At 36.3% G+C, this 12,903-nt stretch overlaps 1 long non-coding RNA gene across 1 annotated transcript in view; it reads right to left on the bottom strand.

The window, feature by feature from the left end:
• LOC306984874 overlaps nucleotides 1–12,903 on the bottom strand; it is a 44,550-nt gene that overhangs the window by 15,657 nt on the left and 15,990 nt on the right. The window contains exon 2 of the long non-coding RNA XR_013794678.1: nucleotides 10,299–10,391. This is a non-coding gene — a long non-coding RNA (uncharacterized lncRNA). The remainder of the gene's footprint in view (nucleotides 1–10,298; nucleotides 10,392–12,903) is intronic.

The raw sequence follows: 12,903 nt of genomic DNA, 5'->3' as shown, positions 1-12,903 counted from the left end.
GAGCCTCAGGGTTAAGTTTAACAGTAAATCTAAAACTAAAATGAGTATAATGACTTACAAATGACCCTGTTCAGTAGTGCATTTAGAGTCACTTTTCTACGGTGGCATGAAATAATTTTCAACTCTGTACACCTCTGGGTTTCTCCAACGGAGACCCAATTTATGTGTCAGGTCAGGTGGAAATTGCTCCTTAAGGAAACCACTGCACATTTTCACCTATGACAGTGTGTATGCTGCTTTTGAGGCTCAAGATGAAAAATCTCTCTCATATTAGGCAGAATTATAAACACGAGGAAAGCGCTAAAACGACTGGCTTGGGGTGAATATACAGCTCTGAGCTCTATAAACATGGAGATCCATCAAAAAGAATATGTAACAATTTCCTGGGTGCTCAGCAACATAGCCATCGGCAATTACAAACTTTGTCGTTTTTAAGTGCATAACCTGTTTTGGAGTTTTTGCCAGTCCTAGTCTCTCGCTGCCTCTCTCTCATCTCCGTTACCCCGCAGAATCATGGAGATCTGAGAGTTACTCTCGTTTATGCAAGGCTTGGTGATAATATCAGTTTGAGACAACTCTAGTGAACAGTATGCAAGTTACGTTGTCCTTGAATAGTTTCTGGTTTTCTGATGATCAGTCTTGCAATACTTCAAGACGGTTGGACTGCACCTTGGAGGTCAGGAGATGGTTTGGGGAAATAAAAAAGAACAAATCCTCTCCAGTGGCCTCATGGGATAGTAAAGTGTCCATCGTATACACACTTCAGAATCTCGCCGGAAGTATAGGTCAGCCTACTGCAGCTTTAGTCTTTGTCCGTTCATTTGTTTTTGTTTTTTATCAAATATGTTTTTATTATTTTTATTTCTGTTTTCTTTTAGTTATTTTCCGTTTTTAATGTTAGTGCTTAAAACTTAAACTAAAATAAGAAATATTGACTTGGCAACTAGGTTAAAAGTAAATACTGATTTTATTTTAGACAACATCAATGACTGTAAATGTTTTTTTTTATAATTTTAGTTAACAATCGTGGTCAACACAACTTGTTTCCTATATTTGAATCATGATGAAATACTTTTAGTTGTTGGAGAATGCATCTCATTCTCTTGGGGAAATAACTGTAAGGGAACGAGATACAAATAAACAGCTAAGATATGTTATCAAGCTGAATAAATGAAACAGTTTTGATTTGTGAGAAATTACTTACAACCTGAGTGAATTAATAGCCACATAATGATGATGAGGGTTTTTGGATGACTGTTATTAATATGCATATACTGAACTATTTGGATTGATCATAATTGCTGCAATCAGGGTGAAGGGCGAAGGGATTTAGCAAGGGGAACGCACACACACACAGACGTGATAGTCTCCATGGCAGTCGCTCTCCTCGGTGTACAAACACTGGACCTGAGGGAAAGCACCTGCACGCTTAGAAACTGAGTACAGACACCCAATTCAATACAGTGCGCTCAGATCAATTCATTTATTCATTTACCACCTCATGTGACCTTCAGTATGTGATGCTGGCTTTCTATAATCACATTAGCAGACACGCAAGGGGTGCAGTCATGTTTTATTACACAAATGACTCTCCACACTGACATCTGATTAAGACTCATTTGCAACACGACTGTGGTGCCTTAATAACTGAACCTGGGGCAGAATTGTAGCAAGAGCAACAGTGAACACCATTAACACAAATGGTAAATTAATTGATATTCACGGTGTAAAACAATGAGAACGTTAAAACAATGGTCTATCCATCACTAAGCCATAGACCAGCAGTGTCTCATTTGGTTTCAACCCTAGCTGTCTTTCCCAGTGCTAAACTACCAAAAAAAATGGTTTGGCAGCACTGAAATTCAGACTCATTACTCATTCCAGCTACCAGGGCTGTGCAGCAAACAGAGGTTTATTGTATGTGAATGAGCACTAGACAGCAAGAAACAGAGATTCTTGCTGATGTTAGTAGCAGGGCACAGCCATTACAGGTAAACAACACAGAATAATTGGATTTATATCTCACAATACAAATGTATGTTTCACAAATACAAACTTTGTATCTTGCGATATGAATTTATATCTCACAATAGCAACGTATTATCTGACAATATGACCTTATTTCTCACAACCACAGCATTATATCTCAAAAATAGCTTAACTTTATATCTCACAATATGAATTTCTATCTAACAACATGGCCCTGTACTGTAGCTCCCATATGATTTATTATCTCAAGTTATGTTCTTATCTTTCAAATGTGAATGTATATCTCACAAAATGAATTTACATCTCACAACTGCAATGTCATATCTGACCATGTGACCTTATAGCTCACAACAGCAACTTCATATCTCACAATTTGACCATCTCTCAGCAGCAAGCACATTAATCGTATATAATCTATGATTTTATTTCTAATGTACTTGTTTGTCTGACGAAGACCTTCGGGTCGAAACGTTGCACATTTGAATAAACTGATTTTTGGAAGCAGTAGTGGCAGTGTGCCGACTTTTGCTTACTCTAGTCAAGTGCTTTATTTGTTTGCGCACCTGCCTAAAAAGTTTTTTCCTACTACTTTGAATATAATTGTATTTCTCACAACAACGTTAGCCTATGTCCTTATCTTTCAATCGTGACTTTAAACTCACAAGGTTTTATTATTTATTTCTCACATTTGCTACTTCATATCTGACCATATGACTTTATATATCTCATTATATGTCCTATATCAACTGTATACCTCATAACAAAATAACATTGAAAGCTATAAAATCATATATTGTGAGTGAGCTATAAAGTTGCAATTGTGAGCTACTCTGTAAGGTCATCTACATCTCACAATTCCAACTTTATTGCTCACAATATTCTGTATGATTTTATATCTCACAATATTATTGTATTATCTCTCAATTGCGACTTTATATTTCACAAAATGACTTTCAGTCTCCGATTTAAACAAGTGTGCCAGAACTCTTCATTGGGTACTTGACGTGCATGTAAACATCTATGGGTAAATCCATTAGCCTATATGAATACAAATTTCCAGACTGAAGGGTATTTATATTTACTATATTTCTGATAAGTGCTTCCAGTCCCCATTGGAAATAGCTGAATGACAAGTACTTAAATCTATGATCTTCTCTCCTAGACGTAGACAACACGATTTAGTTGATTCTTTATGACAGCTCTGTTTAGTTTAGAAAATTTCAGCCCATTCACTCTGATTAAATACAGTTGTCAGACCTTATTCCTCTTGGATGTTTTTGAAACAGACACTTTAAGCATTTAGAAAGGTCAGTTCCGTCACTTCTGAAACTTTTCCAAGGAAATGAAGTTAAAACATGTCTACAGTTATCCGTTTCAAAGAGTTAAAAGCACCAGACACTCCACCAGGCACATTAGATTCAGTTATTTCATGCAATCTTCTATTCTAAGACAGTTCTGTCTAAAAAATTGTGTGGCTCATTAGCAACAAGAGATTTGGGACGCACTTTAAAGTTCTAGATGCTTTATAAGATGGACTTAATGGCATTCACTGAGCTATAGCGCTAATGAGAAAGTTACCCAGTTCTTACAGAATTATCGTTTAAGCTAATTAGTTTACAACATTCGAGGAACAACTGTAGACTGACTGAGCCTCAATTAATACGTTTTATGTGGTAAGCATGGACTAATTGAGATAATAATCATATTAAACTGATTCATCACTTGAAACTAATTTTCCCAAATGTAATTGCAAAACATTCATATTCAGCTTGAGCAATTAAATGGGCCAAGCTTACAAAATAAAGCACACATTACATCGTATGCTCTTGTCTGACTCTCTTTTATCATCACAATAAAAGCCTTAAACTTAACATAACTTGAAATAATACAAAAGCAGCATATTTGAGTCATGGTTGAATGTCCCTTCCTTTCAAGCTTGATCAAGCTGACAGCCTTGTCGTAACAAAAGAAGAACGTTTGTCTCTGTCAGTAAATACAAAGCCTATATAGACTGCTATATTTTCTGGTCTGTCTCTTAGGAGCAAAGAAAGACAATGATTCAGAAATGTCGTGTGAATGTGTCTCTGCTTTTGCAACGAGCCAACATTGAGCTTTCATCAAACCTCCTCCGCAGCTATGCAGCAGTTGCATGAATTAAAGAGATGAAATGCTGGTATTTTCTGCACTGCATACCCAATTCCTATTGAAGTCTTGCTCACAAACACACAGTTGGACTCCTGACTGTATCGTCTGTCTGTGAAGAATCTCTGTGAGCAATGGAATAGGCTGCTTTGTACTCGGGCAAAAAGTGAGATCCTTCCCACATCCATTTTTCAGGTTTATCAGAACTGGCGTTCACATAAGGGCTTGCCATTTCACATTCGCAAGATGTAATGCATGTAAAATGTTCTATTATCCAGCAGATTCAGTTTTGTGTGTATCATTTTCCTCTCAGGGTTTCTATAAAGCAGAATAACCATCAGGAATTTGATAAATTATGCATTGATTTAATTGATTTTGTAGATCAGAGCATATCCACGTTGAATAAGATAAATTCCCATTGTAAAACAAATTAAAAATATATATTTTAAATTGAACTAAAATAAAATTAATGGGATTTAGATTGTTATTCTAAAAAATAAAGATTACACATTAAAAATAAAATGTTTTAAATAAGTGGGATTTACAATTGTATTCAAGAAGAATGGAAAATAAATATAGTAAGCAAAAATAAAGTAATAAAATTAGGATTTAGAAAATGTTATTTTAAAGAGATGGTATAATGCCCCTATTTACAATATGTAATATACGTCTCTGTTGTCCCCAGAGAGTGTATGTGAAGTTTTAGCTCAAAATACCCCACAGGTATTTTTTTTACAGCATGTCCCTTTTTGAGGGTCAGTAAAAATTTAGTTTTTTTTGTCTGTCCCTTTAAATGCAAGTGAGCTGCTGCTCCTGGCACAGAGGGCGGAGCTTCAAGAGCTCCTGTGTTAGCAGCTCCAATTACCTCACAGACGCGCACTAAAATGTCAGACACTGTTCTGCCTTTTATTTTTAAACTGGAGTCGGATTTATGTTGCTGATGTGGAGTTAACTATCTTCAATTAGCATATTTTTGTCATGAAAATCTATAAAATCGCTCGTGTGGTAACTGTTGTAAGATGTCTACAGTGTGACATGCTATTGTATTTATGTTACGTATTGTATTGCATGTGAAAAAACGTGCGACAGCTTGAACATATTCACAAATGGGCTCGACTACAACAACTCTTCCTCTTCTCAACATAGACTGCGTGTTCCCGGGGGCGGGGTTTCTGTAAATTTTAGGGTCAGTGATGTAGGGTCAGCTCTCCCCCTAACCCGGGAGGAATGCCGTGCCTTAAAAAACGCTTTCTAAAAGCAAATATCTTCCTTTGCTTTGAACTTTGAGCATTGTAACTTTACAGATGTTGTTTATGCTCAAACAGCAACATTACACACTAACTATAAAGTTAGAAAAGTGAAATCATAAATCAACCACCCCTTTAAAAGAACGAAATGAATACTAAAAATAAATATCTCTCAGCTTTGGCATAATTTGTACAAAAACTCTTCCTCTGTTTGTGCAATGCCAATTAGCTTGGAAAAACAAAAACCTGTTAAAAAAAAAATCCAATATATGCAATATCCAATCAAGAATTAATAATATATCCAATAAAATATAAGCCCAAAGAAATGGTTTTGGGGCACTTGCAACATCTGAGTAAATGATTTAGATAAATGACAATGCTAACGGGTAGCTTTTTTCCAGGTAATGTGGACCTCCCTGGATCTAATTCAATCGATCAATCACTCAAGATACTGTTCTGTAACTCAGTCTGATGAATAGCCTAAGCGTGGGGGAACAATGAACAATGTTTCAATGATGACCATGATTATTACTTTCAATTCAACAAGCTTTGTGCTGAAAAAAATGTATGCGCTCTTCATAGGCTCATTCCTCCAAAATGAACGTTATCTACAAAAAACATTCTTCATCTCTAGTTGAGCTCAGGCGGTAAAAGTGTCTTGATGGATAAGCTAACGTTCCTGCTAACAGACCCGGGGCTGTTTGGACACCATTGGGTTCCTCTCAAATAACACCGGTGTGACATATAATCCGCCTGAAGGAACGTACATCAAGCTGAAAATCTTCATTGCGTAATTCAACCATAAGGTCTGGCAAAGAATCTGAAAAGCTGAAGCCCTACGGGTGTTCATTCATAGTCTCACTTCCAACATGATCCTACCATCTCTTTAAAAAAGTGTCTCTGTCCTCGCTTGACGTGCCACAAAGAATGTAGGTTACATAGCTTTATTTGAAAGCTGTCATAAAAATTATTTCAAGATAATGTTTCTCCCATTTCTTTATTCTATCAGTTATTTAGGCTAGCTGTTTTACAAATGTTATTTTGCATTGCTGGATACACAAGGCTACAGTTATTCTTAAAAAATTGCATCACTTCACTCACAACTGTCTTTGTCTTGTCTGCTGGCTTATAATTTTGTAAGGTACTGACCACAGCTGTGCCTATGGAAACATTCTTTTGAAATTACAAGCCATCATATCATTGATGACGTGCGGTGCTACATTATGCCACTTATTCTGTTCTTCTCAATTTAATTATACTATTTTTCATGCGAAAAACATAACCATGTCAACCATTTCTCCTGAAGGAAGAAAAACTATTATGTAGCAGCACACAGAAAAATAAATAAACTGACAGTGAAACAAATTGCACATTGAATGACATTTACTGCAATGCATAAAAAAAAGGAAATTATATATAACCTCATACGATCCTAAAGGAACCAGAACAGTCAACAAACAGGAGCAAACATCAATTAAATTCGAAAAACAGAACAACATACCATTAAGTGCCAGAGTTCATTTCATCTTGTTTGCATTAAAATTAGCCTTTGGATAGGCTCTTTGAGCCAGGGGAAATACTGGATTTCAATAATTTATAGGACGTCTAAAAGTAGAGCTTGGGGAAAGGGCCTTTTGTGTTATTTGATGGTGTAAATAATTCATAAAGTGCGAGGAAAGAATGACAGGTTAAACAGAGACGCAATGTTGACAAGTCCGCAGGCTATGTAGGCAACACTGGGAACCCCTGAGAGAGGTTTAGATAAAATATTTTATAGAACTAGGCAGTAGGTGTAATGCAGCAGGGAATATTGAACTTTTAGGACAAATGAATGACTTTAGTTTATATACATGTACAGTAGACCTATACAGATATTGTGTATTTTTTTACTCAAAGGTTAAAAAGAAATCAACAATGCCAGTCACAACTCTCTAAACTGGCATCTTTGCGTGCTCAAATTGATCCATCCTAAACGTATTTGTAAGCTGTTACTGGTCCAAAACATAATGCTTTGAACAAGAACCAATTTGGCTGTGGGGACTTACAAAATGAAGATGACTTGTTTTGGTCATATACAAAGGGGGGCATATGAAACAAAAGCTGTTTATATGAAAGCGACGGCAATGCCTTGTATTGACTATAAATCAAGGCATTCTTCACAGGTTGATATGAGCTACGCAAATAAAATCTATAACTCAATCACACTTGTTATCCGTTTTCAAATGAAGAGTCCAAACGCCACCATTTTGGTTTGGCAAAGCATATACACTGGAGGGGGTCCAGTAATAATTTATTGAGCTCAACTATTTATTTTGTGAAAAGGAGAGAAAATTTGCATTAGGCTACTCAAAATAACTCTGTGCGCAAAATAATATAAAAATAAATCTGCCATCTCTCTATCCATCAAGGGCTCTTTAGACCGAAAAAAAAGTTTGTGAGTTGCACATATTAAAAGATGAACAATCAGAACATGTTTTAATCACATCACATTCCATCCCTCACAATTTATGAAAGGAAAAGCGTTTTTTATACCCTGGAGAACAAACGTGTCTTGTGTGATAAGCTTAAAATCAGAAAGACTGAGGCAAACCGTATAATTTAGTTTATTTCGCAGAGGATTGCAATTTGTAGGCCCATCAATATACGGTTGTGAAGTTCAGTAAGCTCCCACTGAGATCCCTGTCTTAAGCTTCTTTTTTGGGAAGCTTGCAACTTAACCTCACATGGCAGCTATGATTAGATTCTTCAAAGTCTCTCTTGCCAAATGGAAGTACCGTAGGTTTCTTTTCTAGATTGAGTATTTAAGACAGGATGGTTTTAGTTAACGATTTGTATCAATACTGCAGCTACAGCCAGGATCCAAAGTTAACACTCGCCAAATGAGAGTACAACAAATTACTTGGGCAAGGTACATTTTTTATATATTGTACATCTTTTAATACATTTCCATTTTCTATATTCCAATTTGTATTTCTTTGTCTAACAGTGGAGCACAAAAATAATTGAATTGTACTGGACAATAAACATCCTGACAAGGCTAAATAAAACCAGCCAACCATTAGGTGGTTTAAGCTGAATTGTGCCTTCCACTTCTGGAGACAGGTACATAGCATAAAAAACAGCTAAATGAGCCCATTGTCATATTGTGGAAAAAGTGTAAAGACCCCCTGTGGAGAAAATAAAATGTTTATTGCTGTTTATATGTCTGCCTATGTGGTGTTTTTAATATGCTTTGAGACAAACCATGTGCAAATTCATCAGTCAACACCATTGATGAGTATTTTCTCCTTAAACCTGCAGTGAAAAGATGTGCCCTAATTCCTACCGTCACAAATATGTAACCAAACTGTCCGCTTCCACAGAAAGCTAAATAACCCCTTTAAGAGACAAAATCAGGTGCATATAGCAATATAGCGGAATTATGTACATTATGAATATCATCACAATGTTATGATGAACTATAGCCTAGGCTATACCTTATTGACTTTCTATGTTCAAGGCGTTTCTAAGGATGCTGATTTTTAGAAGGCAGCGGTCTGACTCTGAGATGGCGAATGGGAACATGGTTTGTGTAACATTAGCAAAACATTATAAGCTGTTTGATAACGCAGTCAAGCCAAAAGCTAATTGTTACATGTATGGTCTGTCTCCCATGGTTCATCATGTTTTTGGGACCCAGTTTTCCCCTGTCTAATTAGTAATCTCATTCACCTGTGTCTTATTAATTATCTAATTGAGTTCCTTTTGTTAGCTCTGTACATTTATTTTAGTCCCTGTGTTCTCCCTAAGTCTTCGTCCGTTCTCGTCAATGTTAAACTGTGTTATGTGAGTTTCCAGTTTTGTAAATAAATACCGTTACTCCTATTTTCATCGTGCTTTTCACTACACACGTTAAGTGACACTAATCATATCAATTACCTTTATGTGTCCGACGTGTGAGCGATTTCTGGTTCAAACATATGACTGAATTAAACCAATATTCCCTCTTGCGATAGTGTTTACTACAGTTGAGTGGATCGGGAAGTCTGAGCTGGTGTGATTGAGTGGATGCGGGAACTAATTTGCATATTCATAGATCCGCGTATAATAAATGAAGCAAGGATATATAGAGTTACATTCAAGCTATTTGAAGGTATAAATAATTGAAATGCGTCATTTTTTATTATCAAAGAAGAGGTTTAAGGGATCAAATTTTAAGTAAAACATAATGTGAAATTGTAGAGACACAGTCTAGCAGTTAGTTAACATGCTCGAACAAGTTCCTGATCTTACCAAGGTCATCATTATTCAGTCAGGCGGGGAAAAAAAGTGTTAACAGGTGTAGCAGGTGTAGTTTATTTGCACCCTGTACGGACATACCTGGCCTTTTTCCTGAACCTCTCAAGCTGTGTTTATGAAATAAATTTAAATGGATAATTTGCTTCATTTTCTAAATCGCCGCATGGGATTTACAGTTTAGATATAAATGACTAATTAAATGGAAAGGCAAATCACAACAACCAGTTAATTTCACTAATTACATCAGTGGGAATGACACGGCGTTCATTTGCATGGTTCCCGACCTATCCTAATGTGAGCAGATAGACTCTCTCTATTGAGTCAACAGGGATTCCTACTCCAAATCAGTTCATATTCAGCTCGCTTTCGTGCCTGTCATAGCACTGTTCTGAATAAGGTCTATTACTATTCAAATAAATCCAACCCAACATGCAGGAATCAGGAATCAAGATCTTTTAGAGATCCTCATATTCCGTTTTTCATCAATTTACTCATTGTTACAGTCAAATCAGAGAGGGATTTCTCTGTCCATTCTGAATCTAAAGTTGTCCCAATCTTGCGGTCCATTTTGGCATAATGGACAAATTACTCACCCCCTCTTTCTCTGAAGACACGACACAACAAACACAGACTGCCACTCACTGGAATTAGTCCTGACAGCCGTGTCATAGGCCGTCTCGTCATCTCTCCAGGGCACATAACGACTCCAGATGAAGTTACGATTTTGAAATAATTCTGCAAGAAATTGGAAGACACGGGTATAATTTGGATCACTAATGCCTGGGGAAGAATAGAGCACCTAAAAAGTTTTTCTGTGATTCAGGTGACAACATAATCAGAAAGTAGGCTATATATTAATCCCCAGTATAGATAATAATATAGTATGTCATTGTCATCCCTGCAATAACTTTCAGCATGAGCTCTGAAAACTAACCAAATGAAATAACATGTCAAAACATTGTCGCAAATGCATCATAACTGTGTGCGGCGCGGCTGTTTCAAATACTACGCTTTGCATTTGGGTCACTATCGTTGTCATGTCTGATTTCATCTACACTTATCCACCAGGATATGAAAACAAAGTAGGGGATAACCTTGGAACCTTGCAAGCCAAGTGGGTGGTCTTAAACCATTGTGTTGGATTGTTTTAACAGCAGTGAAATGCTGCGCAGCTTGCACAGTCATTAGTCCTTGATTTAATTTGTAAACTAATAAGCCCATTCATCATTTGATAGCATTCTTATACACATCAATCTATGCTGAGATGAATTAGCTGTTCCGTTGAGCAAGAAAATAAGTTAGACCTACCATTTTGGCAGCACTAAATACAAGCCTGTAATCAAAGTAGATAGACTTCTATATATATATATTTTTTTTAAACACGTTAACTTTTCCTTTCCTTGTTTTTACCCACTGAACTAATGTGATAGTATAATTATAGCCTGGTAAATCAAGCTTAATTTTATGTAATTCAGAACGCAATGAGATCCGGATCCAGGTTTGTGCAGCCAACTGCAAGCTGTAGTGAGCTGCCACCAGAGTAATGAAGATAGAATAAAAGGAAAATACACAAAAAGATCAGTCAGGCATGCCACGGTCACGGTATAGCATTAGCCTGCTTATTCAAACAGCAGAAGCTCCCTGCTGAAAAGCTCAGGCTATAGAAGAGCTGCCCTGACCCATAATTCCTTGGGGCCTTGGACAGTGAGCACCACCCGTGAACAGAATGCTGAGAAATACTTTACTGGTCAGCATGAAGGATTCTTTTCTTGTGTCATGTGGCCATTTATTGTGCAGATTCGGTTTGCAAATCAACTGTTCTTCAATTAGCCCATTAATGACCAAAAAAACTGCATTGTTAGATTCACACTGAGGTGGGGTTGTGGGCTACCTAAATGTTCAAAAGCACTGTGTGGAAGTTGATTATGTCCTGCTCAGCCATCTCACCGTGAGCCTCTATTCATTTATGGAAAATGTGCCTTTTTCCAAGCATTACATGGAAAAAACTATAAAATATTCACTGAGATTGGGCTTGTACATATACAGCTAATAAATTTGCAACTGTCAAGCACCTTCGAGCAACACTTTCAAACAATACAATAATCCTCTCACACATACTGTCAATATCACAGAGTCATTACTATTTTGAAATAATAATAAATAAAAAAAACTGGAGAATAAGCAGGCAAAATATTTAGCTGTCAGTCAGCAACGTACAACTATGGGAGGCAAAGCATATTATAAGACAACAATGTTTTAAACAAAATATCTGTGATCGCTTCAGTTGGAAAAAAACATGTAATTTCAAAGGCTCAATAGCAGCCAATCATGGGTTTTGAGGCTATTAAATGCACTATTATAAAAGGAGTATGAATGATTTCAGAAGAGTATTTAGTAGTGGTGCAATAGATCACAAAACTTACGGTTCGGATCATTTTGCGGATCAGCAAAAAGTTCAAACATTATTAAAGACAAGTGAACAGTCAGTAAAACAAAAAACAATATACACTATTACAACTACAAGCATAAATACAATGTAACAAAGATACAAATAAAGTAAGGTTTTTAACAGTACTATGAAATCTAATAAATAACTGCATAATGTTCACTATATTAATTAAATATAGATTAGTCTTTGTTAAAGCTGTCTTTTGTTGTTTGTTTGATTAATATTAATGACTATATTAATCTGAAATGCGCTTCTCTGTGTGTGCACGCTTCGGGTGTATGCGGTTGTGTGCACAGCAAACCAAATTGAGTCCTTTATTGCCTTTTCTTGCACTGGAATAGTTTAAAATCACTTGAATGTGTAAACTGACAAGACAAAACATGTGCAAATGATAAACTTTCACTCTATGATGGTTCAACTTTGCAATTGGTCTGCTAATCGTGCTAAACTGTTGGGCCGGGTCCGTACGGATCGCTGATGATCAATTATGATCCATTACACCCCTAGTGTTCGGCAAAGTCTCCAAATACTGTTAATCTTCTCCCTAAACTATGCATGTTTTTTGTTATCAATGTTGAAAAGTTTATTATGAGATGCTGGTAAATGAAACACCACCAGAGGGTTTCTGAGTAAGAACTTCCAAGAAATGCAGGCAATGAATTATTAATGATTTTCCAACGTTTTAATAATGGACAAGTGCAAGGTTTCCGAAATTGATAAACCAAATTACAGTAATAAACCAATAAAAATAACTCAAACATGTGCACTGTATTAAATAAACATCAGACTGAATAATAC

This window comes from Phoxinus phoxinus, assembly GCF_949152265.1.
Source record: "Phoxinus phoxinus genome assembly, chromosome: 17".
NCBI classification, from domain to species: domain Eukaryota; kingdom Metazoa; phylum Chordata; class Actinopteri; order Cypriniformes; family Leuciscidae; genus Phoxinus; species Phoxinus phoxinus.
The sequence above is the reverse complement of the archived record's forward strand: the minus strand, read 5'-3'. Positions and strand labels throughout refer to the sequence as shown.